The sequence below is a fragment of the Dipodomys merriami genome, unplaced genomic scaffold (genome assembly GCF_024711535.1).
Source record: "Dipodomys merriami isolate MVZ:Mamm:240054 unplaced genomic scaffold, mDipMer1.0.p SCAF_33, whole genome shotgun sequence".
NCBI classification, from domain to species: domain Eukaryota; kingdom Metazoa; phylum Chordata; class Mammalia; order Rodentia; family Heteromyidae; genus Dipodomys; species Dipodomys merriami.
In genome coordinates this window covers 2,474,554-2,493,381 of record NW_027204826.1, presented here as the reverse complement: position 1 = coordinate 2,493,381, position 18,828 = coordinate 2,474,554, and the positions used below count along the sequence as shown (strand labels likewise).

The following is an 18,828-nucleotide window of genomic DNA, read 5'->3' as shown; positions in this document are numbered from 1 at the left end:
TGATAACCTCACAGTCCCCTGAGTACTGCAATGACTCGAGTGATTGGGGGAGGGCAGCGTATATAGCAAGTATACACTGCATGGATGAAGGGTGGGATGGCAGCAAGGAGTGCAATTTCATCACCATCCTCAGAGTAGCACACGTTTAAATCTCAGCTGTGGCTCCTTTTTGGAAATTTCCATTTAATAGCTTCAGACTGGTTGCCATGGGTGACCGAAACAGCAGAAAAGGAAAGTGAGGGTAAGAGGGCACTGATGTAATAAATGGACACGCTTGTTTAAATACCTTCCTTCATGCAGTTGTCCTTTCAGAGTGGATCTGGTGGAGGGGCTAGGGAAGGCACGTGGTATTTGAGTTGGTGAAATTCACTGTTGAAATGTCTGGCAAGGTTGAATACTAATTATAAAGCAATAACAATAGTGTTTATATGAAAATAAATGCAGTGGTTTGAAGTATGACAACTGCTCAAGACCACCCTTACAAGCTGTTTCCATAATGCATAATTGTGATCTCAGTCTATGCTTAAAAGAGCCATGCACAATATATCATTATCGTGGAAACTATTATTTGTTTGGATACATGTACAAATTTTTGGTTTCCTTTGTATATGTACAAATGACAAGTGAAAAATACAGTATTGTTCAAGAAAGTACTTAACTTTTGGGTAGTTGGTTGCCAAATCGCATTTTGGGTCAGGTTCTGTTTTTTTGTTTTTCTTTTTCTTTTTTTGAAATTCCTGGTGCTTAAATTCAGGGCCTGAGCTTCTTTTGCTCAAGGCTCTACCACTTGAGCCACAGTACCACTTTTGACTTTTTTGGAGTTTACTGGAGATAAGAGTCTCATGGACTTTTTCCTGTCCAGACTGGCTTTGAACCATAATCCTCAGATCTCAATCTGAGTAGTTAGGATGACAGGCGTGAGCCATGTCACCTGGTATTGAGCTTCTGTTTTCATGCCAAAAACCTGATTGCATTTGAAGGAGGATGTCATTGAGGCTATTTCCTGGGCATGAGAACCCCAAAACGGATGGCTGGCAGTGGGGGACAGAACACATAAAGTACAAAAATAGAGTCTTTTAAAATACACAATTTATTTCTTATACTCCATATCTTCTCTCAAGCAAGAGAAATCCTATAGAATTACAATTAGTATTGAGTTTGGTAGTGTTTTTATTATTGAGACAATTTTGTTAGAATTTCAACTTGTGATTGAAGTTGACTAGTATTTTTATTTGTAATCTTTATTTTACAGTGTTTAAGCCTAAGTATTTTCCAGGGAATAGTTTGATTTTAGAGCTAGAGTAACTGAGTTAAGGTGAACAGAGTAGCTTTGAAAATGTTTCAAAATAGTGAACTTATAATTGCCAAATCTTAGGGCTTAAGAAATAGAAAAGAGGGGCTGGGAAGGTAGCTCAGTGGTAGAGCGCTTGCCTTGCATGCATGAGGCCCTGGGTTCGATTCCTCAGCACCACATAAGCAAAAAGAAAAAAGCCGGAAGTGGTGCTGTGGCTCAAGTGGTAGAGCGCTAGCCTTGAGCTGAAGAGCTGAGGGACAGTGCCCAGGCCTAGAGTTCAGCCCCCACGACCAGACCCAAAAAAAAAAAAAAAAAAAGAAATAGAAAAGATTAGATTGATCCAAGACATTTTTTTTATACAAAGCAAACCAAGACCTATGTGAGTATTTTATTATAAATTACACTTTTGTGCTTTTATTACAGTCATTGATTTAGACTCCTTGAACCAATAAGTATCTTTATAAACACTGTCATGTGTGGGGCTGTGGCTGCCTGTGCTCTTGGTCATGGTGTGGTTGAAGCTTTCTTTTGTCTTCCACACTAATGACCTGAAGACACTTGTGCACTGTCCAGTCTGACTCCCTAGTAGGAACGCACCAGCCAGAGTTCTGGAGAGTATGGCTGTCAGAATTTGGCATATTCTTTATCAGTTATTCCACCTAAAAATGCAGGGGAAATGCAATCGGGTATTTCAATGGTGGTGTTTCTGTTCAAGGCAGGTGTTCTCTATTAGTGCAGGTATCAACCGAATATAAATCTTCAACATTTGATCACTGGTATATGAATATGTTTTTCAAATAGATACAAGTGAACATCTTAAGTTTTTTTTCATTTTTTAATAGCATTATGAATACTCACAGTATTTTATTTCAGGGGCTATATGAACCCGTTGAGCCTTATGTGGACAAATTCCCTGTGCATTTAATTTCACTTAGATTTTCTCCCTCCCTCCCTCCCTCCCTCCCTCCCTCCCTCCCTCCCTCCCTCCTGCCTTCCCTTCTTCCCCTCCCTTCCTCCCTCCTTCCTCTCCCCCCCTCTCTCTTGTTGTTAAGTACTTGTGTATTAAGAATCTACAAGTCAGGTTATGAGTACAATGCATCTTCATCAATATCACCCCTTTGATTGTTCTCCCGTTTTCCCTTTCCCATCCCGACCCTCAAATGTCATAGTTCAGTTTTTACATAATGTACATTGAATATAATGACTCTATTTGCTCACCTTCCTTCCTTTCCTGTTGGACACCTCCCCATTCTCTCCCACCATTTTTCCATTATGATATTTATTTTGTTAAATATTTTTTCCTTTTGTGCCAGTACTGGGTCTTGCACTCACAGCCTGGCTGCTGTCCCTTAGTTTTTGCAATCAGAGGTAGCCCTCTACCACCTGAGCCACACCTTCACTTCTGCTTTTTGTTAATTAATTGGAGCTAACAGTCCCACTTTCCTTCCTGGGCTGGCTTTGAACTTCAGTCCTCCTAAAGGAGCTGGAATTACAGGTTGAATTACAGGTGGAATTACAGGCACCTGGCACAGTTAGATGACGATTCTTCTTCCTCTTTTCTCCTTGTCGTCGTCGTTGTCGTCATCCTCGTCCTCGTCGTGGTTGTTGGTTGTGGGTCTTGAACTCTGGGCCTAGGTGCTGTCCCTGAGCTCTTGAGCTCAAGGCTAGTGCTGCCACTTGAGCCACAGTGCCACTTCCGGATTTTCTGATGCTTAATTGAGGTAAGAGTCTCAGGGGCTTTCCTGCCCCCACAGGCTTTGAACAAGATCCTCAGATCTCAGCCTCCTGAGTAGCTAGGATTTTAGGTGTGAGCCACTGGCGCCCAGCTCAGTTAGATTTTCTTTTAGGAAGCTAGTCACTGTATTCCAAATGTATTTAAAATTGTCAGGTGAGTCACAGGAAGAATATTTAGGAGTCTTGGATAAAATGAAGAAGCATAAGAAGGGAAAAAGAGCGGTGCTCTAGAAAGAGCACACAACAAGCTAATGATCATTTTGTACATTAATGTGGCAGGAACTCACTAGTTTTGGAATTGACACCACCCTCTGAGAATTCAGATGGAGATTTGCACAAACAAGGGCCCTTTATTCGAATGGCGTGGGGTAAGGAGCGATGTGTTAGCATGGTAGAGGAAGCATGCCAAGAGTTATTTCTAAGGAAAGAAATTGAGCTTACCGCAGAGACAAAGGGAAAGAAGAAAACTACTGAGACTGGAGGTGTGCCAGTGTGAGAGGGTGTTAAATACCAGGAGTCAGTAACCATTCAGGAAAATCAGCTGGCGAGTGAGGAGGTGGGCAGGATTGTCTGGCTTCAATGTTGGGAGCTGCGGGTGCCAAGGCTGTTGTGTCATCAGGACTTGACCCTGATGGTGGCAGCACCATCAGGGTCAGGATTGATGGACTGATTAATTGATGGATTGATTTAATGCTGGTACTAGATTTGAACTCAAGTCCTCCTGCTCTCACTTACCTTTTTCACTTAAGGCTGGTGTTTTACCACTTGAGCCATAGCTCCACTTCTGATTTTTTTCTGATTAATTAAAGATGAGAGTCTTAGGGATTTGCCTCCCAGGCTGGCTTCAATCAAAGATCCTTAGCTTTCAGCCTCCTGAGTAACGAGGATTACAAAGTGTGAGCCACCAGTATCAGGCTTCCTCTTTGATTCTTTCTGATTTTGGCTTCATTAACCAACTTTGGCAAAGTGTCTAAACTCCTTTAGTCACATGTTCAAGTGAGATGCAATCGTTTCCTGCTGTAGGTCTTTTTATGAAGGTGAGGGCAGGAGTTAGGGTAGAGCTGAATGCACCCAGAAAAGCAAGCAAGCAAGCAAGCGGACTGCAGTCAGCAGCCAGAACAGCGAAATGAGAACTTCGTCATTGCTCCTTCTGGATGTATTGGGAAGAAACACTAGGGGAGTAGAGAGTTGTCATTGAAACGATGATTTATTTCTTGGAGGTTGAATTTGAGGTCGCCTAAGCTGGGTAGAAAAAGATGAACTTGTTACCTTACAGGTGAACTCTTAGGCCCCCTTTTTTCCATCAGGCAGATGAGAACAATAATTACTGTAGTGGCATCCAGCCATTTCCAGGATGGGCTGAGTTAGTAATAGGAAAGAGAAGTTTGTAGGCAGTATTAGATTGAATTCTTTACTATTCTGCAAACCCCTGCCCTGTTGTTTATGGATCAGTGTGGCAAATATCTTAAATTATTTAAGGAATAAGTCTCTTATAAAATGTTGTATTATTAAGTCTGGAACACGTGGCTCATGCCTGTAATCCTAGCATCTCAGAAATTGAGATCTGAGGATTGCAGTTCACAGCCTGCCTGGGCAGAAAAGTCCGTGAGAAACATCTCTAATTAATCACCTAAAAAGCCAGAAATGGAACTATGGCTCAAGTGGTAGAGCACTAGCCTTGAGCAAATAAACTCAGAGACAATGCCCAGGCCCTGAGTCCAGCCCCAGGACCATCTCTCTCACACACAAAACAAAAGCAAAAAACAGTGGCTGGTCTTAGGCTGATGGAAGAAAGGTATTTTAGTAATACATCTGTCTTTGGAAAGTAGTGTAGTGCCAGTCTTAACAAGAACCTGACATCCGACTTTGCCCTGGCCAGCTCCCTCCCTCCTCCAGTGCTCAGGGTTGCTGCTGTCTCTGCAGTGTTTCAGGTGGGCAGGTGGCATGATCTAATCATCAGTGAGACCTTCCCATCCGAGCTTCCCAGACTGTGGTACAGGGTGCCCATGCTCTTGACCAAGTCTATATCCCACACCGTCGGTCCTCTGGTTGAAATGTTAGCATGGCAGACTATAATAAACAGCAGTGGAACTGAAAAACAAGACAAACCAGAGCTGACTTTTCAAACTTACCAAATAAGGAAATGTAAAGGAATTCAGAGTGATTGTCTAGGAAGAAAGCCTGATTTTTAATTCTAGAAAAGAGCTAAGCTGGAGATAGGGGTATAAATGGCAGTTGTCCTAATTAAGGATACTGCATGATAGTGTTAAAATTGTGCTACAAGCTGAGAGCCAGTGGCTCACACCTGTAATTCTAGGCTGAAATCTGCAGATTGACGTTCAAAGCCCAACCAGCACAGGAAAGTCCAGGCGACTCTCATCTCCAGTTAACCACCAAAAGGCAGGAAGTAGAAGTAAGGCACACATGGTAGAATGTCAGCCTTGAGCAAAAAAAGCTCAAGGATAGTGCCCAGCCCGTGGACTAGTGCACGTGCATGCACACATGTACACACACACATACACACTGCATTACAGGATCAGCAAAGGGAAACTTTTTGTTATTTTCCAATAACTTTAAGCTGTGACAAATAACTGATTATGATTTGTGATTGTATAAATGATTCCTTGAAAAAGTAAGGTTCGTAGAAGGATGAATTCCTAGCAGTATAAGAAGAGAGAATTTCTGTGGACCATTTCATTGTCCATACATGTCAAAGAATGACAGATCATTTTTCAGTGTTTTGCTAGAGAAATAAGATGTTTTATAAAATATAGCTGGCTTTTTTACAAGTCAACTAAGAATTACAAATTACTTGCTTGCTTAATTTGTATGACTGTATGTAGTGTTGCTGTGCAGAATCAGTGCATTTATAGTTGTCAGAAATATGACAGGCAAGCTTTTCTTTTTAAACTCACATCTAAGCAATGGCATAGATAGATGAGGTCTTTGGTGTAATGGGAAGAGTAATCACTCTAGTCTTAATATGCCCAGTCTTATCGACACTGGTGCATTAGGAAGAAATCGTATCGCAGTGTATGTAGGCTTTTAAGTATTCAAGCTCAGCTCCTTTTATTAGGACAAGTAAAAGAATACTGTAAGGTGATTTTTTAATTAGATGGTGATGAACTAGATGAGATGTAGCTTTTCTAGGCATTCATAAACAAGGCAAGAGTTGGGAAATAAGTTTTTTTCCCTCCCCCCCCTCTTTTGTTGGTCATGGGGCTTGAACTCTGGGCCTGGGCGCTGTCCCTCAGCTCTTCAGCTCAAGGCTAGTGCTCTACGAGCCACAGCACCACTTCCAGCTTTTTCTACTTATGTGGTGTTGAGGAATCGAACCCAGGGCCTCATGCATGCAAGCACTCTACCACTGAGCCACCTTCCCACCTTCTATTTCTCCCTCCCTCCCTCCCTCCCTCCCTCCCTCCCTCCCTCCCTCCCTCCCTCCCTCCCTCCCTCCCTCTTTCCCTCCCTCTCCCTCTCTTTCTCTTTCTCTTTCTCTCTCTCTCTCTTTCTTTCTTTCTTTTTCTCTCTCCCTCCCTCCCTTCCCTTCCTCCCTCCCTCTTTCCTTCTCTTTTCTTTCCTTCCTTCCTTCCTTCCTTTCTCTCTCTCTCTTTCTTTCTTTCTCTCTCTCCCTCCCTCCCTCCCTCCCCCTCTCTCTTTATCTCTTTCTTTTCTTTCTCTCTCTCTCTCCCTCCCTCCCTCCCTCCCTCCCTTTCTTCCTTTCTCTCTCTCTCTCTCTCTCTCTCTCTCTCTCTGTCTCTGTGTCTCTCTCTCTGTCTCTGTCTCTCTCTCTTTCTCTTTCATGCAAGTCCTGGGGCTTGAACTCAGGGCCTGGGCACTGTCCCTGAGCTTCTTTGTTTCAAAGCTAGTGTTTTACTACTTGAACCACAATGCAACTTCCAGCTTTTTCTGAATATTTATTGGAGATAAAAGTCTCATGGATTTTCTTGCCCAGACTGTCTTTGAACAGTGTCCTTAGATCTCAGCCTCCTGAGTAGCTAGGAGTACAGGTGTGAGCCACCAGCACTCAGCTGAAATAATACGTTTTGTTAAAGGATTTTTTTTTTTTTTAAACAAAAAGGTAGATAACTCAATCAACAAGGCCTCTTTTATTTTTGTCAGTCATGGGCTTTGAACTCTGGGCTTGGGCGCTGTCCCTCAGCTCTTCAGCTCAAGGCAAGCGCTCTACCACTTGAGCTACAGCACCACTTCCGGTTTTCTAGCGGTTTATTTGAGATAGGAGTCTCATGGTCTTTCTTGCCCAGGCTGGCTTTGAACGTGATCCTCTGATCTCAGCCTCCTTAGTAGCTAGGATTACAGGCATGAGCCACTGGCGCCCAGCTGGCTTTTTTTTCTTAATTCTTACACTGGGAATTTAGTTTAGGAATAGTAGCTGATCTTCAGTTCAACCCCAGCTCTCCTCACCTCAAAAGAAAAAAAATTTCATCAATGATGTTTGTGCTTTTGCAATGAAAACTTTATTTGTGCTATGTTATCCTTTTTGGATCAGGATTTTTTTGTGTGGTAAAGAACTCTAAATTTTTTTCATTATGCTGATTAAAATTGTATTCATCAGCTGGGCGCTGGTAGCTCACACCTGTAATCCTAGTTATTCAGGAGGCTGAGATCTGAGAATCATGGTTTGAAGACAATTTAGACAGGAAAGTCCATGAGACTCTTATCTCCAGTTAACTACCAGAATACCAGAAGTGGAGCTGTGGCTCCAAGTGGTAGAGCACTAACGTTGAACACAAGAGCTCAGGGACATCACCCAGCCCCTGAGTTCAAGATCCATATTCGACAAGAAGGAAGGAAGGAAGGGAGGGGAGGAAGGAGGGAGGGGGGGAGGGGGGGAGGGAGGGGATGTTGGAATAAGAGAAGTTGCATTTTGATATAAGACCTTAGAAGAGAAGATACTGCTTGGGACACGCTATGAGAGGGTGTACCTCCTGGGACTTCTTAAAAGAAGACTAGTTTTTAGCAAAGAACTTGAAGTTGAGCTTCCCTTATCTGAAATGCTAGGGACCACAAGTGTTTGGATTATGAATCTTTCGGAATTTTGAATTTGTATTGTATGTGTGTTTATATACATATATATATATTAGATGAGGTATCTACTTTATATAAAAAGTCAGAAGATAATTTTATAGAATAATTTTGTGTGTACACACATGTATGTGTGCCAGTACTGGAGCTTGAACTCAGGGTCTTATGCTCTTGCTTAACTTTTCTGCTCAAGACTAGTATTTAGTAGTAGTAGGTGTGTGCGTGCGTGTGTGTGCGTGCGCGCGTGAGCGCATGTCACAGCATTGTTTCTCTGAAGATTAATGTTGAATTAATGGGACAAGGTTGAAGTTACATGTCTATTGCCTTCTAATGTTACTTTTGATAATTTTAGGGCTCTATAAAACATCCTGTATCCTGACTAGAAGATGATTTTTGAACAGAAAGTAATCCAAAAGGATTGTTATGTCACCATTGTAAAGTTCTCAAGTCTTGTTATTAAAGCCACAGACTCATTCTTCTTTCAGCTATATGCCTGTTCCTTTATGGCATTTTAATAATTCTCTCACCCCTTTAGTAATATTCTGACTTACTTGATTTTAATGTGATATGTGTTTTATTGATGACTTTCAAAAAAGTACATTATTAAACATTTAATTATTAAATTATAAATATAACTTAGGCCCTAATTTACATACTCACTAAATTCCTGTGATTAGAGACTATCTCACGGTATTCTATTTGTAATTAATATCCCAAGTAAAAGTAATTAGAACTATCTGAAGCCCCTGGCAAAAATTCATAATTAGACATGCTATTTCTAATTAAATGACTCCTTGTCTCTCGGCCTTTTCATCTCCATTTGAATGAATCGCTGTTCCTCCTTAGTGACTCCTGTCTTCCTCACTAAGACATTGAGGTGCACTGATCACTGCATTGTTCCAGATTGTGGCTACCCACAAACTTAATTGTTAAAATGTGTTTAAGAAAATATACTTTGCCAGGTACTGGTGGCTCACACCTGTAATCCTAGCTACTCAGAAGGCTAAGATCTGAGGATCATGGTTAAAAGCCAGCCCAGGCAGGAAAATCCATGAGACTCTTACCTTCAGTGAACCACCAGAAACCTGAAAGTAGAGCTGTGACTCAAAGTGGTAGGGCACCAGCCTTGAGCAAAAATGCTCAGGAACAACACCCAGGCTCTAAGTTCAAGCCATATGACTGACAAAACAAAAACAAAAAATAAAATACAGAACTCATTTCTGTGTAACTTGAGGGCAGGTACAGGAGGGGAAAAATCAACAACAAAGGAAGAGATAACATTGACCACAAAGCACTGTATTCATAACCTAACCTGACTCAGGGAATTGTAACACCTTTGTACAACTACCTTTTTTTTTTTTTTTTTTTTAAAGCATATACTTGAGCCAGACTTTATGAAGATTCACCTGGAAGATTGTTGCCTACATTGTTAATTTGATTTATCAGAAGCTAAGCCAAACATAGTAATCAAGTCAGCTTCACGTTTTTCTTGCCTAATATTTGAGTACTTGGACCTTTCTTGCCAATCTGATTATTGTCTGCATTAGTGAAAGCATAACCAAGGACTTTGTATCATTGGTAGAGCTAGTATGTCTTCAGTTATTTTTTGTGCTGGGAGTGGGGTTTGAACTCAGGGCCTAGGAGCTATTCAGGGCTAGCACTCTACCACTTGAACAGCTCCACCTCCACCTCTTTTGCTGGAGGTGAATCTCACAATCTTTCTTGCCCAGGCTGGCTTTGAACAGCAATCCTCAGATCTCAGCCTCCGGAATATCTGAGATTACAGGTGTGAACACCAGTACTTGACTGTCTTCAGTTCTGACAAAGAACGAAAGGTCTACTGTAAGTTAGGCAGTGATCCATGCTTTGGGTACAGCGATAAAAGTGGCTTTTAGAGTAATCAATGAGTCAGTACAACATGGGCACCAGTCTAATAGATGGCCACAGTACTAGCTTAGGGTCTAGAAGGATTCTGCCATCCTTTAATTAGTGTTTTGCTTTCCTGTGGAGTTGAGAGGGTGTGGTAGTGGGAGGTGGTGCTATCAGCAGGTACTTACCCCACAGCTGGTGAGGTTGGGATGGTGGGCATTTATCAGACCACATTACCTAAGTATTGTAGTGCTGCCGTACAACCCTGCAGGTGTGCGCCATCTGCATATCAGCTCTGCCAGCAGGTGTTTAGTCATCTCCCCTAGAGAGCCTGTGGTAGTAGTACTTGCTTAGTGAGCTTAGGGCCCTGAGTGCAAACCCAAGTGTCACAAATAGACAAAGGGCAGACACAAAAGAATGAGAAAGCTGGGCACCAGTGGCTCACACTACCTAGCTACTCCAGAGGCTGAGATCTGAGGATCACGGTCCGTAGCCTGTCAGGGCAGGAAAGTCCATGAGACTCTTATCACCAATAAACTACTCAGAAAACCGGAAGTGGTGCTGTAGCTGAAGTGGTACAGTGCTAGCCTTGAGCAAAAGAAGCTTAGGGACAGCGCCCAAGCCCAGAGTCCAAGCCTCAGAACCAGCAAAAACAAAAACCCCATTGAGATGATACATCATTTTCAGGAAGATGGATGAAACTGGAGATTATATCATGTTAACTAAAAAAAAAAAACTAGACTTAAAAAGATAACTATTAGCCACTCTCAAGTGGCTCAGGCCTGTAATCCTAGCTACTCAGGAGGCTGAGATCTGAGGATTACAGGTCATTGCCAGCCTAGGCAGGAAAGTCAGTGAGACTCTTATCTCCAATTAACCTTCGAAAAGTTGGAAGTAGAGCTGTGGCTCATGTGATAGCGGGCTAGCCTTGAGTGATAAAACTAAGTGACAGGGCCCAGATGCTAAATTCAAGTCCTAGTACCTGCATATACCCATGAAAAAACAAATATCATACATTCCCTCTTATTTGAAATAAAAAGATGTTTTAGAAGGACATGAAAGTATAAGGGAACCATTTGGGAAGAAGTAGACCAGTGGGAAGAGGAAGAGGGAGAAGAGGGAGAAATAGGGAAGGCCAAATATGATCAAAGCACATTATATGCATTTGAAAATGTCACAGTGAAACATTGTGTGCAGTAAATGTGTGCTGATACAAATTTATAATAAAAATACATCAAGAAAGAATTATATGAATCTCTTTTGGGAACACCAGGTAGGATTTCTCTGATAGGTAGAAAAGGTTCTGGGTAGGTTTGAGGAGGTTCTAAGCAAGTACAGAGCAAATGAAACTCGCAGAAGCCCAGGAGTAGGAATGTACAGTGGATTAGGAAGATGTCTGTCTTTTTTTTTTCCCCTAACACTGTGGCTTTTTAAATTTTTTAAAGGTTTTTTAAATTGTTATTATAAAGGTGATGGACAGGAGGGGAAAACTACTAGAGAGAGAGGGAAGAGGTGACATTGTCCAAAAAGAAATGTACTCTTTACCTGTCTATGTAACTGTAATCCCTCCTAAAGACAGATAAACAAGACAAAAAGAAAAGAAAAACAGCAAAAAAGAAAAAAACATTTCCAGTTCTTGGAGTTCACTTTGATAATTACTATTTTATATTTATATGGGATACACATAGATATTGTACCTTTGTGTCCCTTCCCTAAAATACCTTCCTTTGGTCTTACTGTATGTGAATGCTGAGTCCTGTATAATTTATCATGTCCTGGTGTATTTTAGATCTAGCTTCCACGTAGGAGAAAAAACATGTGCCATTTATCTCTCTGAGCTTGGCTTACTTAACATGACTTGGTATGTGTCCATCCATTTCCCCGCAAATGACATAATATTATTCTTTGTAATGGTTGTGTAAAATTCTGTTGTGTATTGGTATCACATTCACTTTGCTTTTTAATTTGTATAAATATATATTAAGGTAATACTTATATTTTGAAATGGGACCATTTTAGATATAGAAGTGTGTGATGGTTATTGTCCTCCATGATACCTACATTTTTAGCCATGGGAACAGAAGGGACTAAAGGAATGTGTGTTAGTTCTGGGCTACACTGAACATTGATTGGAGTTGTGCAATTAAAATCTCTCCCCTGATGCACTGAGAGGCTCCTAATGAGAAAACACAGATTCAAATAGAATTAGGATGGCAGTTTTTTTTAATGACACAAAAAGCCCATGGGGCTTTTGGGCTGACATCATGAAACTAATTTTGCTTAATGGCTATGGAGGCCTACATATTTAAATGTGCAGAAAATGCGCTAAATTATTGGCCTGTCACATCCGGTTTCCTGTCATCTTTTATCTGAATAGCAGCTTTTGTTTCCTGAGGCCAGGAGCAAGTATGTGAACCCCTTCGAGGTTGTTTTGTACATGTTCGAATAATTCAATTTAAAGCCATCCAAATATAGCAAATGAACAACAGCAAAACAATGCATCTTCCTACACTCTTGGGCTTAGGAAACACATCTGTGGACATCTCTTCTCATTTCAGAGAGCTCCTGGACTATGTCAAGAATTTGTAGTGGTATAGTTTGTGTGTGTGTGTGTGTGTGTGTGTGTGTGTGTGTGTGTGTGTGTGTGTGCGTGCCGCGCACACGCACATGCTGCTCTTAGGGCTTGAACTCAGGGCCTGGGCACTATCCCAGAGCTTTTTTGCCCAAGGCTAGCACTCTGCCATTTGAGCCATACCTTCACTTCTGGCTTTTTGGTAGTTAATTGGCCATAAGAGTCTCACAGACTTTACTACCTGGGCTGGCTTCTAACCACAATCCTCAGACCTTAGCCTCTGGAGTAGCTAGCATTACAGGCTCATGCTGGTATCTGGCTGGTTTAAATTTTTTGATCGTTTCATTTTTATAACAATTAATTTTCATCATCTTTTATTTCCTTTTACTTTAATTTTCCTTTAATTAGGAAAATTTGAATGATATGTTATATTCCACTATTATTCAGCAGGTTTTTACATAGTGACTAGTATTTAAAATGAACAAAATATCAACTTTTCTCTATAGAATGAATGACTTAGTAAGAATGGAAACAAAATGGTTAATATGTAAAAGCTTTCAGCTCTTTAGGTGTGCTGAAAGTTGTCAAAAATCAGCCTTAAGTGCACATCATTTATATTTGGTTTTGTCAGGTGTGTTATATTTTTGTTCACAAAAGCTATCTTGAAACATATGCACGAGTAGGCCATCTATTTTGAATAGCTATTACTTAAGTAGCATATTAAATGTGTGGCTTTTGGTCACTTATTCAATAACATGAGTGGGCAAAGGACTTTGGGAATTAAGGGAAAGGCAGGGCAGTCGAATCCCAACTGCTCCTCTGTTCCCTACTCAACTCCATTTCCACTGCTACAGGTGTCCCTCTCATCTGCCCTTTCAACATCTGACACAAAGGCGTTCCCAAAGAGCCAGGACTGGGGCTTGAACTCAGGGCCTCGAGCTCTTGCTAGGCTTCTTTGCTCAAGGCTCGTGCTCTACCACTTGAGCCATACCTCTACTTTGGGCTTTTTGCTGGTTAATTGGAGATAAGAGTACCATGGACTTCTTAGACCGGTATCAGACCACAGTCTTCAGATCTCAGCCTCTTGAGTAGCTAGGATTACAGATGTGAGCCATTAGCACCTGGCTACTTTTTGTTTGTTTGTTTGTCTTTCTTTTAGGCAGTACTGGGGCTTGAGCTCAAGTTGTGACTCTTGCTAGGCAGGTGCTTTACTGCTGAACCATTCTTCTAGGCCCTGAGGTGAGATTTTACTCTCTGGAAATTCTTTAATTTTGATAATTACAGCTTTTAGGATTTTTTTTTCTTTTTTTACTTTTGTGCATGTGAACTATGCTTCCTATTGGACTATAAATATCTTCAGAGTATGGTGGGTGTTGAACTGAGCCACGAAGGATAAGAATGTGGATAGATGAGGAAGGAAGGCCTGTCCATGGGAAAGAGGCTGCGTAAACCAAAGTCCTCAGGAATGCAAAAGAGAGTCATATGCTGAATTTAGACAACTTGTGAATAGAGCAGCAAAGGAGGAAGTTGGGGAGATTGGGGATGACCTTTGGTGCTGCTGAGCTGGTGCAAGAGCAAGATTCTCAGTGACTTACTCAGTGTGTTTGATTAGCTGTGTGCAAGAAGGACTCAGTGGAGAGTTGGAGGATGGCACATTTGCTCTCCATGCCCCTCTTTTATTGCTCCATTACTCCACTAAAATGGCAGCGTCACGAGGAGATGCATAGCATATTGAACCCGGGAGACAGTAGACCTAGAAATTGGAGCCTCTGGGGCTCAGGCCTCTCCTTTGTAATAGAACAGGAGGGGCCAGGCTCTAGCGCTTGCTTCCCCTGCTCCTGTGCTCTAGTGCTGTGGCATACTTGTGTCTCTGGAGCAGAGCCTCCACAAAGGCCTGCTTCATTGATTTATGAATTATTTAGCTCAGAGGTCAGCAAACTCTCTTTTTGTAAAGGGCCAAATAATAAATATTTGAAGCTTTATGATCAAAGAATGCCTCTATTGCATATTTTCATAAAGATTTTAAATGTGAAAAGTTACCAAGTGCCCGTGGCTCATGCCTGTAATCCTAGCTACTCTGGATGTTGAGATCTGAGGTTCACAGTTTGAAGCCAGCCCAGACAGGGAAGTTTATGAGATTCTTAACACCAGTTAACTACTGAAACACAGAAGTGGAGCTGTGATTTAAGTGGTAGAGCACTACTCTTAAGCAAAAAAATCCTCAGGGACAAAAAAAAAAAAAAGCCACCCAGGCATGGGTGACTCATGCCTGTACCCCTAGGTAGTTAGGAGGCTGAGATATGAGGATTGAGGTTTGAAGACAGCCCAGGCAGGAAACTCCATGAGATTCTTATTTCCAATAAACTACCCTCCCCCTTCCCTCCCCCCCCCCCCCCCCCCGAAATCCAGAAGTGTTGCTGTGGCTCAAGTGGTAAAGCATTAGCCTTGAGCAAAAGAAGCTCAGGGACAGTACCCAGACCTTGAGCTCAAGTCTCAGGACTGGCACACACACAAACACCCACTCAAAAGCAAAAAGCATTCTTCTCTTAAGGACCAGACAAAAACAGACCATAGGCTGCATTGGCTGTAGTTTGATTCCTGATTTGTTTTAGGTATTTATTACTGAACTTCTAGAATTTAGAAACCAAGATTGGCTTGGTGATAGTGTTTGCTCATATTAGTGTATGTTCATTGTCTACTTAGACATTTCATTTTCTAAAAATCAAGAAAGTGGATATCAGATACAGTGGATCATATCTGTCATCTTGACTACTCAGGAAGTGGAGATTGCAGGCGTGTGGGGCTGGAGGGAATCATGGTGCTAGGTTAGCCCAGGCAAAGTGTTAGCAAGACCCTAGCTCACCAGTAATCTGGGTATGGGGGTGCATACCTATTAATTATCCCAGCTAAGTGGGAGTGATAAAGAGCTGTGATCTACTTATAGGGACAAGGATGTGTGACATCACTTGAGGTCTTTTTTTTTTGCCAAAAGCAAAAATGCTCAAGAAGTAGAGTACACTAAAACACAAAAAAACAGAGGGAAAAAAAAGAGGTAGTACTGGAAACTCCCTGATGTCTGAGACCCTGTTATAGACATTTTTTAGAACATTGTAATGGCTCTTAGTATAAATTATGCGCTTTATTGTATTTCACTATAAATTATGCACAATTTAATACTTCTTTCTTTTATCCCCCCAATTCCTGGAATTGGTTTTGATAAATGGTATTTTAAATGTTCAGAGAGGTTACACCGCTGGGTTTCTCCCCTAAGGGTATCCTCCTCTAGTCTGTGTGTGGATACTTTTTAATATAACTAAACTTGAGAAAACAACATATGGTTGTAATTAAACAGTGATTTAATTTCAGTGGTCATTGGTTTAAAACTATTTCTGGGTTATACTTTATATTCGCATTTGGTTTTTGCTTCACCTATATTCCCTATAGCTGGGTAGGTATGTCAGATTTTTCTTAGTTGAGAAGTTAGTATATACTGGGCACTTCTGTCTCCAGTAACTTGAGTAGGTATGTGGTGTGTGTGTGTGTGTGTGTGTGTGTACACATATGTATATGTGTACACTTGTTGATTGTAGGTTATTATCTCAAATTTCTTTTATTGTGTGACACCGGGATTTGAACTCAGGGCTTTGTGCTATCTAGACAGGTGCTCTGCCACTTGAGCTACACCACCACCCTAGTTTAATGCCTCATTGTTCTATTTATCATTTGTGGTAATTCATTTATATTCTTCTAAATTCTGCTTAAAAGCAAGTATTTTCTTCTTAGCACCGAGCCACACCTCCAGCCCTGACATTTGCTTGTTATTTTTGAGATAGGATCTGGCTTCCTTTCCTGTGTGTGTGTGTGTGTGTACGCGCGCGCATGTGTGCGTGCGCATATGCATATGCACAGGATCCCAGGGCCTAGGGTAACAGTTGCATACCATTGCATCCAACACTTCCTTGAGAAAATGTCTTCCCAGGCTGTTCCTGAACTGTGATCCCAATAGTCTCAGCCTTCCAAGTAACTAGAATTACACATATGAGCCACTGACATCCAGCCTAGCAGAAGTTATCAATCCTTGATGTTGTATAGACTCCCAAAGAACAGCTTGAGCACAAAAATGTAAGAGACAAATAAGTAGTGTTTTCTACTGAAAGAGTTAAACCTCTACTCAGGTTTAGTTGTATTGACCTCCCCCCCTCCTCTCTCTCGCTCAGTCTCTCTTTTTTTTTTCCCTTCTTCAATTCAGGTAACTGCCTAACCTGAAACTTCTGCTGTTGATGTTTCTTGGTGGTTTGTCTAGAAACCTAAGGTGAGATATTTTATATTTAAATTGTCCTTTTTAATATATTTTCTGTTAAAAAAAAGTTGCTTCTGAAAAATTTAAGTCAATGCCAAATGTCGTTTCCTCTCACGATTTGAACAGGAAGCAGATTCTTATTAAAAAGCTACAGGTTAGGGTGCTCTTGTGGGGATTTGATTGGAAGAAATAAGTCTGATTCTAGTAATACGATACTTTTAAAAATTAAATACTTTTAGTGTTATTATAAAGGTGACATACAGAATTAAGATGCTTTTAAGTGAATTATTCCATTGTATGTATGTATATATTCAGGTATTTAGTGCTGGTTTTCAGGCTTGAACTCAGGACCTCACAGTCCTGTTTGGTTTTTATGTTCAAGGCTGCCTCTCTACCATTTGAGCCACACGTTCATTTCTGACTTTTTGTCAGTTAATTAGAGTCTCAAACTTTTCTGCCTGGGCTGGCTTTGAACCATGAACCTCGATATCAGCTTCCTGAGGATTACAGGGGTGAGCCACCAATGCCTGGCTTCCATTGTTTTTCCTAAGAAAATATAGAATTCATACTATTGTTTTCTGATCTACACTTGAGGAAAATCCTGGCATTTTGTTCTGATATTCTTCATAGTTAAATCATAGACTTAAAAAAACTAATGTTTTAATAGGGCAGTTAGAGCGTTTCTATTCTCTCAGACTTGATTCCTTTCTACAATTCCCTTTTATTTATGAGGATTATGGAATAAGATGTACCCATTTGTATGGTAATATTTTGTCTTCATGATCTTTTACAGACAGTTCCATAGGCATTGACATTGTACTTTTCTTACCTGTCTGGCTCAAATCTTCATTTAAAAAAAAAATTTACTCTTTAATGAATCTTTTTACAAATGGACCATTAAGAGACATTTATAAATGTCTCTAATATGATCTTCTTGCATGTAGCTACTTGTGAGCTGTTCTTGTCACTGTTATCAGGGTTTTTTTTTTTTTTTTCCTAAAAGATAAATGTCAGCATCTCAATTTGATTTCCTGAATCTTTCACTATCTCTACATGGCTTACAGGATATGTTACAAACTCCTTCACAGAGCATTGTAATCTGTTCTTTTCCTACTTTTCATCTCACTAGGGCCATAGGCATGATTGTTTAGTTTATACAATATCTCCATGGAGAACTAATGTACATACCATAAAATTCCCCCATTGAAAGTATACAATTCAGTGGCTTTTATTGTATTTACAGCATTACCACAGTAGAGTTTTGGGATATTTTCATCATTTGTCAAAGTACTCATCAGCAGCCAGGTGCCTGTGGCTCACATCTGTAATCCTGGCTACTCAGGAGGCTGAGATCTGAAGATCAAGGTTCAAAGCCAGCTTGGGCAGGATAGTCTTTGAGACTCTTCTATAGTTAATCAGCTAAAGCCAGAAGTAGAGTTAAAGCTCAAATGGTAGAGCTCCAGCCTTGAGTGAAAAAGCTAAGGGACAGTGTCCAGGCCCTGAGTTCAAGCTCCACATTAAAAAGTGCACATTAAAAAAAAAAAAAAGTAACAAAGGAGAAGGCAACAATGCTTGATAAGAAATGTACTCATTATCTTGCCCATGTAATTGTAACCCTCTGTACAGTATTTTCACAATAAAATTTTTTTTTAAAAAGTACTCATCAGAAATGAGTACTAATTTCTTCTTCCCTTCTCTCTGATAGCTAGTAATCTACTCATTGCCTCTGTTGATCTGGACATTGCTTGTAAAAGAAATCAGACAATATGCTGTTTGCAGTGACTGATTTCTCTCACATAGCATAAAGTTTACAAGGCTTATCCATATTGTAGCATGTATCAATATCACTTTGCTTTTTGTGGGTAAATAATAATCTGTTGCTGGGCGCCAGTGGCTCACACCTATAATCTTAGCCACTCAGGTGGCTGAGATCTGAGGATTGCAGTTCAAAGCCAGCCCACGCAGGAAAGTCCATGAGACTCTTATCTCCAGTGAACCACTAGAAAACTGGAA

General features: G+C 40.9%; 1 protein-coding gene across 5 annotated transcripts in view; it reads left to right on the top strand.

Moving 5' to 3' along the window:
* Peak1 (pseudopodium enriched atypical kinase 1) overlaps positions 1–18,828 on the top strand; it is a 230,520-nt gene that overhangs the window by 30,629 nt on the left and 181,063 nt on the right. For 2 of the 5 annotated variants that reach the window (XM_070042825.1, XM_070042826.1), the window contains one exon: positions 16,765–16,827. The exons of the other annotated variants lie outside the window; for them this stretch is intronic. The gene's annotated coding sequence lies outside the window, so the exon portion shown is untranslated. The remainder of the gene's footprint in view (positions 1–16,764; positions 16,828–18,828) is intronic. 5 annotated transcript variants of the gene reach the window in all.